The sequence below is a fragment of the Bubalus bubalis genome, chromosome 6, assembly GCF_019923935.1.
Source record: "Bubalus bubalis isolate 160015118507 breed Murrah chromosome 6, NDDB_SH_1, whole genome shotgun sequence".
NCBI classification, from domain to species: Eukaryota; Metazoa; Chordata; class Mammalia; order Artiodactyla; family Bovidae; genus Bubalus; species Bubalus bubalis.
Genome location: NC_059162.1, coordinates 26,291,948 through 26,309,447, shown reverse-complemented (window position 1 = coordinate 26,309,447; position 17,500 = coordinate 26,291,948). Strand labels below are relative to the sequence as shown.

The window sequence follows — 17,500 nt, the reverse complement described above, 5'->3', positions numbered from 1 at the left end:
CTTTCTTCCAACTCATACCCATGTTTAAGTCTCTTCTACCTTACAACCTGTCTTTAGCTCTTGATTTCACTTTCCCTCTTAAAAAGAATAGTCTACATTTGCTTCTGTAATCCTCCTCACATTTTACTCCTGAACATAGTATAATCTGGCTTTTGTTCTCGCCATCCCCTGAAATTGCTTTTGCCACAGTCCCTGATAACTTCCCCCTTGCTCTGTCCAGTGGATACGTTTCAGTTATCATCTAACAGAATTTGTTATAGCTTTTGACATTGACAGTTGCCTCTTGAAACTTTCTCCTCCTTGGTTTCTCTAACACTATGCTTGATTTTTCTTCCTCTTTCAGCCCTTCTAACCACTACTTTTCTTCTCCTTGCAGTGCACTATTTTTTGCACCTGCTTTTAAACACTGCTATTTCCTAGGGTCTTTTAGCAAAACTTTTTTATTTTTTTAAAAGAGAGCTCCCTTGGTTGTTGTGGGGCTTGGAGGTGATATAGATAAAGCACCAGCCCATTTTATAAAGGGGCTCTTTTTGCTGATACCATTCTTGTCTGTATCATAGCTCTGAATCCACTCCTTCCCTGCTTTTCCTGCTTTAGTTCAAATTCCTATCATATTATTTTTGGATCACTGAGTAGTGTCTCTATTTCCAATTCATTCACCATAATCCTGTAAGAGATCTTTTTTTTTTTTTCCTCTGCAGTTTGATCATAATCTTCAGTGACTATTGAATACCTTCATTTATTCATCAAATATGACTTAAGCACCTGGAATATGTTTTCCCCAAATATCTTCATGGCTTGTTCCCCACTAGAATAATAATTTCCATGAAGAGAGGGATTCCTGACTGTGCCAGGATATAGTTTATTGTGTGGAATAAGCTAAAATTGTATTCTCATGCAAATTATCTTCTAATAGGAAAAGGAGTACATTAAGGCTGTATATTGTCACCCTGCTTATTTAACTTATACGCAGAGTACGTCATGAGAAACGCTGGGCTGGAAGAAGCACAAGCTGAAATCAAGACTGTCGGGAGAAATATCAATAACCTCAGATATGCAGATGACACCACCCTTATGGCAGAAAGTGAAGAGGAACTCAAAAGCCTCTTGATGAAAGTGAAAGAGGAGAGTGAAAAAGTTGGCTTAAAGCTCAACATTCAGAAAACGAAGATCATGGCATCTGGTCCCATCACTTCATGGGAAATAGATGGGGAAACAGTGTCAGACTTTATTTTTTGGGGCTCCAAAATCACTGCAGATGGTGATTGCTGCCATGAAATTAAAAGACACTTACTCCTTGGAAGGAAAGTTATGACCAACGTAGATAGCATATTCAAAATTAGAGACATTACTTTGCCAACAAAGGTCCGTCTACTCAAAGCTATGGTTTTTCCAGTGGTCATGTATGGATGTGAGAGTTGGACTGTGAAGAAAGCTGAGCCCCGAAGTATGGATGCTTTTGAACTGTGGTGTTGGAGAAGACTCTTGAGAGTCCTTTGGACTGTAAGGAGATCCAACCAGTCCATCCTAAAGGAGATCAGTCCTGGGTGTTCATTGGAAGGACTGATGCTGAAGCTGAAACTCCAGTACTTTGGCTACCTCATGAGAAGAGTTGACTCATTGGAAAAGACTCTGATGCTGGGAGGGATTGGGGGCAGGAGGAGAAGGGGATGGCAGAGGATGAGATGGCTGGATGGCATCACCAACTTGATGGACATGAGTTTGGGTAAATTCTGGGAGTTGGTGATGGACAGGAGGCCTGGCGTGCTGCGATTCATGGGGTCGCAAAGAGTCGGACACGACTGAGTGACTGAACTGAACTGAACTGAAGGCTTGACTTCCTCTGCCAGTCTAACTAACCTCATTTCTTGCACTGCTTCACCCTCATCCTAGCATGCACCCGGAGCTTCAGCCTCTTGTATAGTTGTACAAACTTATTGCTCTGCGTAGGACACCCTGCCCATTCTCTTGTCTAGTTAATTCCTATCTATTCTTCAAAGCTCAGTTTTCAGATATCAGCTTCTCTAGAAATCCTTCTTTCAGCAAGCCTTTATTAGGTGTTCCTCTTTGTGCTTCCCATGGTACTGTGATGACCTTTTTAACATTCTCATTTCAATTTTATACTTGTTTCTTTCTCACTACACCCCACTCCTCCCACACTAAGAACAAGGTATAAAGTTTTATTTCTGCATTCCTAACACTGGGCAAGTCTCAAACATAGTATGCTTTAATAAATGTACTATGCGTGCATTTAATGGCCAAGATTCATGTTTAGTTTCTGAGGAACTGATCATAATGGTAGGACAGATGACTGGAGAAATTTCTTGTTTATTGTAGTAGATCACTTCTGCTGTTCAAATTTATTTTCCCCCCAGAGTCTGAGTCTTTAGTGCCATCTAGTGGAAGTAGCTGCAATGAAACGCTATCAGTTCAGTTCAGTCGCTCAGTCACGTCCCACTCTTTGCGACCCCGTGGACTGCAACACGCCAGGCTTCCCTGGCCATCACCAACTCCTGGAGCTTGCTCAAACTCATGTCCATTGAGTCAGTGATGCCATCCAACCATCTCATCCTCTGTCGTCCCCTTCTCCTCCCAACTTCAATCATTCCCGCATCAGGGTCTTTTCTAGTGAGTCAGTTCTTCACGTCAGGTGGCCAAAGTATGGGAGTTTCAGCATCAGCATCAGTCCTTCTAATGAATATTCAGGCCTGATTTCCTTTAGGATGGACTGTTGGATCTCCGTGCAGTCCGAGGGACTCTCAAGCATCTTCTCCAATACCACAGTTCAAAAGCATCAATTCTTTGGCGCTCAGCTTTCTTTATAGTCCAACTCTAACATCCATACATGAGTACCGGAAAAACCATAGCTTTGACTAGATGGACCTTTGTTGGCAAAGTAATGTCTTTGCTTTTTAATATGCTGTCTAGGTTGGTCATAACTTTTCTTCCAAGGAGTAAGCGTCTTTTAATTTCATGGCTGCAGTCACCATCTGCAGTGATTTTGGAGCCCCCAAAAATAAAGTCTTTCACTGTTTCTATTGTTCCCCCATCTATTTGCCATGAATTGATGGGACCGGCGGAGAAGGCAATGGCACCCCACTCCAGTACTCTTGCCTGGAAAATCCCATGGATGGAGGAGCCTGGTAGGCTGCAGTCCATGGGGTCGCTAAGAGTAGGACACGACTGAGCGACTTCACTTTCCCTTTTCACTTTCATGCATTGCAGAAGGAAATGGCAACCACTCCAGTGTTCTTGCCTGGAGAATCCCAGGGATGGGGGAGTCTGGTGGGCTGCCGTCTATGGGGTTGCACAGAGTCAGACATGACTGAAATGACTTAGCAGCAACAGTAGATGGGACCAGATGCCATGATCTTAGTTTTCTGAATGAGGAGTTTTATGCCAACTTTTTCACTCTCCTTTTTCACTTTCATCAAGAGACTCTTTAGTTCTTCTTCGCTTTCTGCCATAATGGTGGCATATCTGCATATCTGAGGTTATTGATATTTCTCCCGGCAATCTTTATTCCAGCTTGTGCTTCTTCTAGCCCAGCGTTTCGCATGATGTACTCTGCATATAAGTTAAATAAGCAGAGTGACCATATACAGCTTTGACGTACTCCTTTCCCAATTTGGAACCATCTGTTGTTCCATGTTTGGTTCTAACTGTTGCTTCTTGACCTGCATACAGATTTCTCAGGAGGCAGGTTAGGTGGTCTGGTATTCCCATCTGTTTCAGAATTTTACAGTTTGTTGTGATCTACACAGTCAAAGGCTTTGGTGTCGTCAATAAAGCAGAAGTATATGTTTTTCTGAAACTGTCTTGCTTTTTCGATGATCCAACGGGTGTTAGCAATTTGATTTCTGGTTCCTCTGCCTTTTCTAAATCCAGCTTGAACGTCTGGAAGTTCACGTTTCACATACTGTTGAAGCCTGGCTTGGAGAATTTTGAGCATTATTTGGCTAGCGTGTGAGATAAGTGCAATTGTGTGGTAGCTTGAGCATTCTTTGGCATTGCCTTTCTTTGGGATTGGAATGAAAACTGACCTTTTCCAGTCCTGTGGCCACTGTTGAGTTTTCCAAATTTGCTGGCATATTGAGTGCAGCACTTTCACAGCACCATCTTTCAGGATTTGAAATAGCTCATCTGGAATTCCATCACCTCCACCAACTTTGTTCGTAGTGATGTTTCCTAAGGCCCACTTCACTTTAAATTCCAGGATGTCTGGCTCTAGGTGAGTGATCACACCATCGTGGTTATCTGGGTCATGAAGATCTTTTTGTATAGTTCTTCTGTGTATTTTTGCCACTTCTGCTTAGTATCTTCTGCTTCTGTTAGGTCCATACCATTTCTGTCCTTTATTGTGCTCATCTTTACATGAAATATTCCCTTGGTATCTCCTAATTTTCTTGAAGAGATCTCTAGTCTTTCCTATTCTATTGTTTTCCTCTATTTCTTTGCCTTGATCACTGAGGAAGGCTTTCTTATCTCTCCTTGCTATTCTTTGGAACTCTGCATTCAAATGGGTATATCTTTCCTTTTCTTCTTTGCCTTTCACTTCTCTTCTTTTCTCAGCTATTTGTAAGGCCTCCTCAGACAACCATGTTGCCTTTTTGCATTTCTTTTTCTTGGGGATGGTTTGATCACTGCCTCCTATACAGTGTCACGGACCTCCATCCATAGTTCATCACACTCTCTATCTATCAGATCCAGTCCTTTGAATCTGTTTCTCACTTGCACTGTATAATCATAAGGGATTTGATTTAGATCATACCTGAATGGTCTGGTGGTTTTCCCTGCTTTCTTCAATTTAAGTGAATTTGGCAATAAGGAGTTGATGATCTGAGCCACAGTCAGCTCCCAGTCTTGTTTTTGCTGACTGTATCGAGCTTCTTCATCTTTGGCTACAAAGAATATAATCAGTCTGATTTCAGTGTTGACCATCTGGTGATGTCCATGTATAGAGTCTTCTCTTGTGTTGTTGGAAAAGGGTGTTTGCTATGACCAGTGCATTTTCTTGGCAAAACTCTGTTAGCCTTGCCGTGCTTCATTTTGTACTCCAAGGCCAAATTTGCCTGTTATTCAAGGTATCTCTTGACTTCGTAGTTTTGCATTCCAGTCCCCTATAATGAAAAGGACATCTTTTTTGGATGTCAGTTCTAGAAGGTCTTGTAGGTCTTCATAGAACTGTTCAGCTTCTTCAGCATTACTCATCGGGGCATAGACTTGGATTATTGTGATATTGAATGGTTTGCCTTGGAAACGAACAGAGATCATTCTGTCATTTTTGAGATTGCATCCAGGTACTGCATTTTGAACTCTTCTGTTGACTATGAGGGCAACTGCATTTCTTCTAGGGGATCCTGCCCACAGTAGTAGATATCATGGTCATCTGAGTTAAATTCACCCTTTCCAGTCCATTTTAGTTTGCTAATTCCTAAAATGTCGATATTCACTGTTGCCATCTCCTGTTTGACCACTTCCAATTTGCCTTGATTCATGGACCTAACATTCCAGGTTCCTATGCAATATTGCTCTTTGCAGCATTGGATTTTACTTCTATCACCAGTCACGTCCACAACTGGGTGCTGTTTTTCCTTTGGCTCCATCTCTTCATTCTTTCTGGAGTTATTTCTCCACTGATCTCCAGTAGCATATTGGGCACCTACCCACCTGGGGAGTTCATGTTTCAGTGTCTTTTTGCCTTTTCATGTTGTTCATGGGGTTCTCAAGGCAAGAATACTGAAGTGGTTTGCCATTCCCTTCTCCAGTGGACCACATTTTGTCAGAACTCTCCACCATAACCCATCCGTCTTGGGTGGCCCTACATGGCATGCTCATAGTTTCACTGAGTTAGACAAGGCTGTGGTCCACGTGATCAATTTGGTTAGTTTTCTGTGATTGTGGTTTTCAGTCTGTCTGCCCTCTGATGGAAAAGGATAAGAGGCTTATGGAAGCTTCCTGATGGGAGAGACTGGCTGAGGGGGAAACTGGGTCTTGTTCTGATGGGTGGGGCCATGCTCAGTAACTCTTTAGTCCAAGTTTCTGTAGATGGGTGGGGGCGTGTTCCCTCCCTGTTGTTTCACCTGAGACCAGACTGTGGTGGAGGTGATGAAGATAACGGCGACCTCCTTCAGAAGGCCCGCCGCGCAGAGCATGCACTGCTGCACTCGGTGCTCCAGCCCTGCAGCTGGCCACCACCAACCCACGCCTCTGCCGGAGACTCCTGGGCACTCACAGGCCAGTCTGGGTCACTTGTGGGGTCATCGCTCCTTTCTCCTGGCTTGTGGTGCGCACAAGGTTTGGTTTGTGCCCTCCAAGAGTACAAAAAGTTATACTATGTAAAACTTGGAGAGTGCATGCTGTTCTATTCTGTTTATTTTGAACAGAGACATAGAAGGGAGAACTTGGTTGGGTTGCGTTATTGGTGCTTTTATTTCTGTCTATAAATTCACTATACCCTGAGGTGATTCTAATTGTGAGATGTAACAAGTATAAATATTCCTTTATAAGGGATGTTTTGTGATAAATGGGAAACTCTTCAACTTTGAGGTGTATGATGCAATGGCTAGAATGATCTGAGCTTTGACGCTCTACTTGTGTGACTGCTTTTAGGTCAGAGTGGAACTAAGACTTAAGTTCCATTATTATTAATACTTAACTGCCTAACTTTTCAGAAAAAAATTTTTTCTGTTGTATAATTCAAGATCTTCTAGTTCTTCTCACCTGACTCCTAATTGTCTGATCAAATTACTTGCCATGACCCCAAACATTCTGTAGTTGTTGTATCAGGAAGCTGCACCTAATTGTTACTGGTTTGGTATAAATATAAGCTATTCTTAGACTGTTTGTAGATTAAGGCACACACCATTCATCTCTCTGTGTAAATTCCTTTCAGTTCAGTTCAGTTTAGTTCAGTCACGTCTGACTCTTTGTGACCCCATGAATCGCAGCACGCATCTCATCCTCTGTCATCCCCTTTTCCTCCTGCCCCCAATCCCTCCCAGCATCAGAGTCTTTTCCAATGAGTCAGCTCTTTGCATGAGGTGGCCAAAGAACTGGAGTTTCAGCTTTAGCATCACTGCTTCTAAAGAACACCCAGGGCTGATCTCCTTTAAAATGGACTGGCTGGATCTCCTTGCAGTCTAAGGGACTCTCAAGAGTCTTCTCCAGCACCACAGTTCAAAAGCATCGATTCTTCGGCACTCAGCTTTCTTCACAGTCCAACTCTCACATCCATACATGACCACTGGAAAAACCATAGCCTTGACTAGACGGACCTTTGTTGGCAATGTAATGTCTCTGCTTTTGAATATGCTATCTACGTTGGTCATAACTTTCCTTCCAAGGAGTAAGTGTCTTTTAATTTCATGGCTGCAGTCACCATCTGCAGTGATTTTGGAGCCCCCCAAAATGAAGTCTGACACTGTTTCCACTGTTTCCCCATCTATTTCCCATGAAGTGATGGGACCAGATGCCATGATCTTCATTTTCTGAATGTTGAGCTTTAAGCCAACTTTTTCATTCTCCTCTTTCACTTTCATCAAGAGGCTTTTGAGTTCCTCTTCACTTTCTGCCATAAGGGTGGTGTCATCTGCATATCTGAGGTTATTGATATTTCTCCCGGCAGTCTTGATTCCAGCTTGTGCTTCTTCCAGCCCAGCGTTTCTCATGATGTACTCTGCATATAAGTTAAATAAGCAGGGTGCCAGTATACAGCCTTGACATACTCCTTTTCCTATTTGGAACCAGTCTGTTGTTCCATGTCCAGTTCTAACTAAATTCCTTTGCTTTACTTTAAAGCTCATTAACCTTTTAAAAAGCATCTGATACAGTATATTAAACATGTTAATGTGGATAAATGCTTTGTGATCATGTCTTTCACATAAATTTATCTTCTAAATAAATATATATACAGTTAAATTAGTAATAATATAAAGAAAATGGCACATTTAGAGATTGGATGCTGTGCTGCATATGGTGATGATTCTTGTCATTCAGATTAGAGCAGCAGTTGTGGAGAGCTTATTCTGTTATATTAGAGGATGGATCATGAAAGTCTTGCTTTGCACTCTTTATAATGTTGCTTTATAATTTAAAATATGCTATTTTTTCCTCTTAGGATTCTTTTGTATTTTATATTTAATGAACATGCTAACTTCCAAGATTAACATGAAAATTTTTAATTAGAGGAGACCCTTTGTTTGGAATATGTTTGCCCTAGATATCTTCATAGTTTATGGCTTATTCCCTATCAAAATGGTAAGTCTTTGACGGCAAGGACTGTTGTCTGTCAAATTCTATGTATATCCACAGTGTCTAGATGCATGCCTAGCCCATATTTGGAGCCCAATAATTATTTATTGAATGGATGTATGAGAAAATTAAGGCATGGCTAGGTAAAGACATTGGTCTAAGGTCACACAAGAAGTTACTGGCAGAACTGGGTAGGAATCCATGTTTTCTGACTCCTACTCTATTCAGTGATTCAGTACAACACCTTGTCTCTAATCAGTACTGGGTCCCCTGCCCTGGGCCCTTTGCTTTGAAAGAACCGGCTATGGTGGCCCTTCTCCAGTCACATCCTGTCCCAGGGGCCAAGAAATTCTAAGAGTACATCTCCCTACTACTCTACCCACTCTGCCTCCCCAAACGCCCCATGACACACACACATTCCAGCGAAATTCTTACTACCAGGGACCCTTGAAATTCCCTGACAAATAACCGGAAGCCTACTTTCAGGGCCTCTGCTAGCTCTTCTTTGATTGTAGACAGGATTAGTGTGCCCACACCTAAACCTTCTGAGTAGTCAGAGGACAGCTATTAGAGGTAATGGAGCTTGATAAAGTTTGTTGAGATATCCATACATGTGTGTGCTGCTGCTGCTAAGTCGCTTCAGTCGTGTCTGACTCTGAGCGACCCCATAGACAGCAGCCCACCAGGCTCCCCCGTCCCTGGGATTCTTCAGGCGAGAATACTGGAGTGGGTTGCCATTTCTTTCTCCAGTGCATGAAAGTGAAAAGTGAAAGTGAAGTCACTCAATCGTGTCTGACTCCTAGCAACCCCATGGACTGCAGCCTACCAGGCTCCTCCATCCATGGGATTTTCCAGGCAAGAGTACTGGAGTCGGGTGCCATCGCCTTCTCCATACACTTGTGTGACTCCCCTCTATAGGGTGGAAGGAGAAAAACAGATCCTGGATTGGATGCCTGTTTGTCCTCTTGCTTATGGTCCCTCAACGTTAGGGACAGTCCTGCTTACATAATAAATCTGGTTCTCCTCACATATTAAATGTCATTTAAAGGAACACTTAGTGAATATCTGTATTAGACCAGACCTTGTGGTTGGCATTTTCAAATGTGTTTTCTCATTTATGTGTTAACCTAAGAAGACTCAGAAGTGACTTGCTTAAGGACCCACAGCTGATAAGATGCGAAGCTAAATGCATTCTCAGGAGGTGTATCCTCAGAAAGTGTTAAGTATTCTACACTTACCAAAACATACACACATATAAAAGTACATATATATAATGCAATTGTATATATAACTATATCTGTCTTTTATATATTATATGTTATATAAAAATGTATAATTAAATATTATATATATCCATGTGTATGTATATATCTGTGGGGTAGATGTTTGTGTTACATATGTACATGTGTATATAGATCTTTGTACTGATAAAATAATGTTTTATTAAAAACACATGAACAATTTAAAAGAGTGTGAGTAAATAGTAAATCTCCAGTGCCAGGCCTTGAGTCGGAGACAACCAAACATTCTGTAGTTGTTGTAGTCGTTTTTTGTTGTTAAAGATGCTCATATGTTTTAAAACTTTCCACCAGTGATTTTGAACTTTTTTTTATCGGGATGACTTTAAATATAAGTTGTGTACAAGTGGAGAGAAAAGTATAACACATCCCCAAGTATCCGTTAATCAGCTTCACCAGTTCACAGCGTTCTGTCACTCTTGTGTATTCTTAAGGTACTTATATGGAGAAGCAAAAAGTGAGGGATTTCAAAAAAACATCTGCTTCATTGACTTTGCTAAAGCCTTTGACTGTGTGGATCACAACAAACTATGGAAAACTCTTAAAGAAATGGGAATACCAGACCACTTTATCTGCCTCCTGAGAAACCTGTATGCAGGTCATGAACCAACAGTTAGAACTGGACATGGAACAACAGACTGGTTCAAAATTAGGAAATGAGTACATTAGGGCTGTATATTGTCACCCTGCTTATTTAACTTGTATGCAGAGTACATCATGTGAAATGCCAGGCTGGATGAATCAATCACAAGCTGGAATCAAGATTGCTGGGAGAAATATCAACAACCTCAGATATGCAGATGATACCACTCTAATGGCAGAAAGTGAAGAAGAATTAAAGAGCCTCTTGATGAGGTTGAGAAGAGGAGAGTGAAAAAACTGACTTAGAACTCAACATTCAAAAAACTAACACCATGGCACCTGGTTCCATCACTGAGAGAGATTTATTTTTCTTTTCAGGGCTCCAAAATCACTGCAGACAGTGACAGCAGCCATGAAATAAAAAACGCTTGTTCCTTGTAAGAAAAGGTATGACAAACCTAGACAGCATATTAAAAAGCCAAGATATCACTTTGTCAACAAAGGTCCATATAGTCAAAAGTATGATTTTTCCAGTAGTCATGTACGGATGTCCGAGTTGGACTGTAAGGAAAGCTGAGTGCTGAAGGATTGATGTTTTTGAACTGCGGTGTTGGAGAAGACTCTTGAGAGTAAGGAGATCAAACCAATTGATCCTAAAGGAAATCAACCCTGAATACTCACTGGAAGGACTGATGCTAAAGCTGAAGCTCCAGTACTTTGGCCACCTGATTCGAAGAGTGAACTCATTGGAAAAGACCCTGATGCTGAATGAGGTGGTTGGATGGCATCACTGACTCAATGGACATGAGTTTGAGCAAGCTCTGGGAGATAGTGAAGAACAGGAAAGCCTGGTGTATTACATTTCATGGGACACGATTTAGTGACTGAACAACAACAACTTATTTAAAAAAGTTTAGATGTAAAGGTGGAAATTTTTGACTTTTTGTGTAAATTTTTTATTTTTAAAAAGGCCATAAATTTTAAATATTTATTTTTACATTTCTTCCTTTATTTCAAAGAGGACTCAGATGAGAGACACTTAATAATGTTTTTATAACAATAAATACAACTTACTTGATATGTATGCATTCTGCTTTATGTCATACTCTTTTCTTTGCTGGATTCTGTGAGACTGCAATTTTACTTTGTTATAATTGGTCTACTTTCTGCTTTTTTTCATCTCCCTTCATTTTGAAGTGCTGTTGAAAGTGATAAGCAAATAAATGCGTTTTTTTTTAATCATTTCTGTGAGTGATAGAACTTGAAAGTGATGAATATGTAAAGGCAGACTCTGATTTAACATAGCGGCTTTTCTAGTTCAAATGACAGCTAAGTTTTCTGAGCTAAAGTGCACCCACATCTTGGTAACAGCATTTAGAGCATGAGTAGATTATAACATTTCATGGCATGCAGAGATGTCTATACATTATTTCCAGGAATGTTGCTAGGAAATATAAATAAATAATGTTTCTAGTTGCAAGGAATATAAACAATCCCCACCGACTGAGGCAAAGCCTAGTTATTTATTTCTATAATGACAGGAAGCTATTTTTTTCTCAAGTACTTATTTTCTAGGTAGCATTTAAATCTGCTCTGCATTTTAATTCATTCTTCATTTTTTTTGTACAATGTACAGGACCTGAAAGCTTTTCCTCCTGTTATTAATGAGGAATACACCTAATATTAACGAGGTGTTTTCAGGAACCTCTGGTGTGATAAATACCTTCTGTCTTCAGTGTTCCGTGCCTCTCTTTTAGACAGAATTCCATCAAGAAGAAAATCTTCAGAGTGATACCACCTGGAGGGCTGGACTGGGGAGGGGCCTTGCAGGGAAGATGCTCCTGAATATCTGTGTGAGAAGAGCTGAGAGCCAGCAGGCTGGGTAGAAAGAAGATTCAAAGGCTTTTTTGGAAGCTGCATTTGCAGAGCAGAACACTTTTTCCTCATTTATGTATCCAGTGTGGCTTGGTGCTGCTGCTACTCCAGACTTACATTGTCCAGCGTGGGAACCACTAGCCGTTAAGTGGTCTTTGAGCACTTGAAATGTGGTTAATACAAATTAGAAATGGTGTAAATGGAACATGAATGCAGGTTTTCAAAATATTTATTATGGAAAAATGCAAACTGTCTCAGTTTATCTTGATTGCATGTTAAAATGATACACATTTTAAATACAGACTTTTTAAGAGTAACTTTAGATTTACAGCAACATTGAGCAAAAAATACAGAGTTTTTATATATGCATTTCCTGCCCCTGCCCCAGCCAAGTACACACAGCCTCCCTTACCATCAATATCCTGCACTAGAGAATTACGTTTGTTATTACTTGTAAACCATCACTGATACAAATTATCACTCAAAGTCTGTATTTTACATTAGGGTTCACTCTTGGTTTTGTTCATTCTATAGATTTGGACAAATTTATAATGACATATGTCCACCATTATAGTATCATACAGGAGAGTTTCACCGTGCTGCATTTATTTATCTCTTCTCCCCACACCCGTGGCAGCCTCTGATCTTTTTACTGTCTACGGTCTTGCCCTTTTCCATACAGCATGTAGTCTTTTCAGATTGTGTCCTTTCACTTAATAATATGCATTTAAGAATTTTCCATGTCTTCATGGCTTGATAGTTCATTTCTTTTTAGCACTGAGTAGCATTCCAGTGTATGAATATACTGCAGTTTGCGTGTCTAAAAGTGACAATATTTTAATTACAATCTATTAAATAAAACCCTTTGTTAAATTTATTTTCAGTTGTTTCTTTTTTACTTTTTAAATGTGGCTTCTAAAAAAACTACATAGACTGTTTAATTACATTTCTGCTGGATAGAACTACTTTATATCTTGGTAAAACAGTGTTACTGGTAGAGTTAATCTTTAATACAATCTTCTTATTCAAACACCTGTGAAAGTTTTGCTGCCTCTGACAAAGAAGATTCTTCTCTAGTACTTGCCTGGGTTCAGTCCCTCTGTTGCCCTCAAGCTCCTTGGGATTGCCATGTTCCTCCCCCAGCCCCTCCCAACAGAGACTTATGTTATTTAATTAATTTCATCAAAGACCAGATGATAAATGACTAGGTCTTTTACTACCATACTAGGTTCTCTGGGGCATATGAGTATGGGGTCTGTGGCCAAGTGGCTTAAAATAAAAAGCATTTTCTTAGAAGAACTGAAATAAAACATTATGAGTTGGTCAGTACCATCTTCCTAGACTCCACATATATTCGCAGGGCAGCAGGGTAGACGCAGACATGAACAGACTTGTGGGCGTGGTGGGAGAGGAGAGGGTGGGGTGATGAGCAGAACTGAAGCACACACACTGCCTTATGCAGAACAGACAGAATTTGCTGTATGACGCGGCAAGTTCAAACCTGGTGTGCTGTGACTGCCTAGAGAGGTGAGGTGGGGTGAGGAGGGAAGGGACATATGCATACCTGTGGCTGGTTCATGTTGATATATGGCAGAAATCAACACAATGTTATAAATTAAAAATAAATTTAAACATTAAGAGTTAGCTTTTTTTGTTTGAACTCTTAGAATTTATATGTGATTCATATAATGTTTCTAAAAACTAATTGAAATAGGAGGTCATAATCTAATTCATTCCTCTTTTATGTTCTCAGTGATAGTGACATTGCCTGTAAGTGGGCCAGAATTGGTTCTTGGAGTATGACAAAAATCTTACTCTTTAATGTATAATAGATATGCTGAGTTGTTTCAGTTGTGTCTTTGCAACCCAGTGGACTGTAGTCCGCCAGGCTCCTGTGTCCATGGAATTCTCCAGGCAAGAATACTGGAGTGGGTTGCCATGTCCTCCTGCAGGGGATCTTCCCAACTCAGGGATCTAATCCAGGTCTCCCACATTGCAGGTGTATTCTTTACTGCTGAGCCACCAGGGAAGCCCCACATGGGCCCCTTACTGAACCATAATTTCTTGTAACATTTTTCTCCTCGGTCTTTCTCATATGTTGCTTCTTCTGCCTGGACATACCATCTGCAGCCCCTCCCCTTCCTTCATACACAGCTTTTGCCTGGATAACTCCCATAAGTCTTTTAAGGTTTAACTTCCTCCAGGAAGTCCTCCCTGACCACCCAGTCCCACTCAAGCCTAGATTGTGATCACAATCCTTTATTGTGATTGTCCTTACTATTGCCCTTGCCATATATTATTATACGTGTACATTAAACTTACCTGTCTTCATTGCACTGGGAGTTCTTATAAGGGCAAGAATTATGACATTTTATTCATCTTTTTGTCCTCTTTGGTTATTATGGGGCCTCACACAGTATTTATTAAATAAAGCAACAATTTTTCTATGAGATATTTGTTTTATATAATTCCATTTAAAAGGAAAAAGAAACAAAAAATAAAGCCTTAATGTTTTATTTAGCTTGTAAAGCTTTACTGCTGGTAACAGTATAATTTCAGATTGACATTTATAAATATTAAGTATAGCTCCCAGGTGCCTGTTATTACCCTTGTAAAACTCTTTGTGAAATGTACCTGACAATCCCAGGAGAAACAGATTGGCTGTTCCTCTTAGCTGGGGGTTGGGGGTGGGTTGGGGAAATACCAAGATAGGAAGCAAGGGTATTGTTTATCAGAAGTTTGGAGGTTGGTGAGAGGTATAGATTCATGAATGATAGTAATCATTTTTCCTTACATTTGTATCATTTTTTATAGTTTACACTTATTCTTCACCAAAGTCCTGTGAAGTAGATATTATCAACTCCATTTTAAGGATGCTGCTGATAAAAGCCAGAATATGTTATGAAGGTAAGAGAGTCTTTTGTTGTTGTTGTATTCTAGACTTTAGGTATTTCCCCCAAATCTGAGGTCCACCAGTTTTAAATCTGTAGCACCTTACCAAATTCTGCACTTTTCTTTTGTATAATATTGTGTAGGAACAACTCAGGATGCAGCTTCACTCTTCAGCAGCAGGAGCTACTCTCTAATGAATGATGTACTCCACAGTGACAATTTCTCAAGTGCATGAGTTTAAGTCAGGTCAGTTGCTTTTCTAATATATCAAATCTTTTTATATGTAATCCTATATATTTACCCAAGATTAAGGCTATGATTGCAGCTGTGTGGACAAAGACTGGAAGGGCATGCACAAACATGGTAATCATTAGGGTGGTGGATTTAGAAATAATTTTTTCTCTATATAAGTTAAAGATCGTATATAATTTTTAGAGTAAGTACATACCCAAGTTTTTTGAAAATTAATTAAGGAAAGCTAATAGTCATCCACTTTGAATCTTATTAGATACTTAGCTAATTTATCTCAGTCTCTGTCTTTTTACCTCCCATCAAGAAATTTCCCACCCTCTCGTCTCAGTAGCATGATAGTACTCTGTCAGATTCAGAGTCATTGGCTCAAACCACAGCATCATGCCACATTGATCTATAAAGATTTGTTTCTCTATTTTATGACCTTGTCATTCCTCTTGAGAATCAGGCCTAATGAATTCTTGCTTTTCCCCTCCTGAAGCAAATTACTTTCTTCCAAAGAGGTCAATCTTGAATTTCTGCTATGCCTCAAAGGGGCATGGATCAAAAATTAAAATGAAACTGGGAGCAGGAAAATTAGTTTAGAGGCTGGGTAATTGTTCACTTGAGAGAAGATGCTGAATTAGGAACCATAAGAATGAAGAGGAAGTAGATGGATTATAGAAGCATTTTGACAGACCGATTAATTAGGATGTGTTAGGGATCAAAGAAGACTCTCAGACCTCTAGCTTGGATGACTTATGTAGATACTACAACTCACAAAAATGAGTTTGTTTTGGATATGTTTAAAATGAGATAACTTTGGATGGAGGTGCCCAGTCAGTGTTTGGAAACGTGTCTGTGTCAGGAGAAGGAGATGAAAATTGGAGATAAAAATTTGAGAATTATCAGATTTCTTTTTTTGGTAACTACCAAAAATGCATGTGATCTTTCAGTTAAAGTGACCCTCTTCCTTTGGTTCAAATTACCATCTGCTCCATAATATATATTTGAGACATTTTTACTATTTTCATACTGTTAATGAAAGAATTCTGGACCATCATTTGCCCAGGGAGCAAATGAGTACCTGAAACAGAGAGGAAGGTCAAAGGGAAAGAATTGATCATTTGGTGAACTCAGAAACTGTCTGTGCTCTGCATATAACAGACTGTGAGTGGTCTTCAAATGACAAAAGAGAATTTTCATGGCCCTTTCTGGCAGTGTAACTCCGGAGGATTATTTTGGTTTTGTTTTTGTTTTGAATCACAGCTTGGGTCCTAATGTGAATCTGAGCAGAGACCTATAGGCCTCTTCTTTCCACCTGGTAGAGAACTGGCTCAGTTGGCACACCCATGTGAAAGCTCTTAAGCAAAATTGGTCATGCTTTGTGCTGCCATTTCAACTGACCAATGGTTCAATGACATGTATATGTATATGTATATGTATATGTGTAAATAAGGCTGAGTGCCAAAGGATTGATGCTTTTGAACTGGAGAAGACTCTTGAGAGTCCCTCTGACAGCACGGAGATCCAGCCAATCTTAAAGGAAATCAATCAACCCTGAATATTCATTGGAAGGACTGATGCTGAAGCTGAAGCTCCAATACTTTGGCCACCTTATGCAGAGACAGCTCATTGGAAAAGACCCTGATGCTGGGAAAGATTGAGGGCAAGAGGAGAAGGGGACGACAGAGGATGAGATGGTTGGATGGCATCAGCAACTCAATGGACATGAGTTTGAGCAAACTCCGGGAGGTAGTGAAGGACAGGGAAGCCTGGTGTGCCACAGTCCATTGGGTCACAAAGAGTTGGGCACGACTTAGTGACTGAACAGCAACAACATATGTACTGGAGGGTTGCCTGACCTCCTTTACAATAGCTGGTAGATAGGTTTTCTTAACTGAGCAGGACACATCTCTGGAGGGCCCTGGAAGCCCTTGACGGGAGAATAACCTAGTACAAGCTCCTGAGCTTTGGGGGGCACCCTTTCTAACAAGGCCATTTCTTCAGTTGGGATCTTCCCTAGCATCATAGTTCCCTGCTCTTTCTTTTCCTGCAAATACGTAGAGCATTAATGTATAGAAGAGTCACTCTCTACTGTAATGAGAATGGGTGACTACTCTACTTGAACGCTTGGCCTGATGAGTCTGGTGCAGCTCTACCCAGCTTAAGCATTCCATCCAAATGAGCTCAGAGGATTGCTCCGCTCTTTCGTATTTGCTTGGAAGTTTTTTTCCCCAAATAAGCTTTATTTTTTTAATTTGAAAATTAAAACACATTTTAAAGGTTACTTTCAATTTACAGTTATTACAAAATATTGGCTATATTCCTCATGTTGTACAATATATCCTTGAGCCTATCTTACACCC

The 17,500-nt window shown here is 40.3% G+C and overlaps 1 long non-coding RNA gene across 2 annotated transcripts in view; it reads left to right on the top strand.

Moving 5' to 3' along the window:
- LOC112585577 overlaps positions 1-17,500 on the top strand; it is a 50,357-nt gene that overhangs the window by 4,550 nt on the left and 28,307 nt on the right. For both annotated transcript variants that reach the window (XR_003110034.3, XR_006551712.1), the window contains exons 2-3: positions 14,823-14,915; positions 15,044-15,146. This is a non-coding gene — a long non-coding RNA (uncharacterized LOC112585577). The remainder of the gene's footprint in view (positions 1-14,822; positions 14,916-15,043; positions 15,147-17,500) is intronic.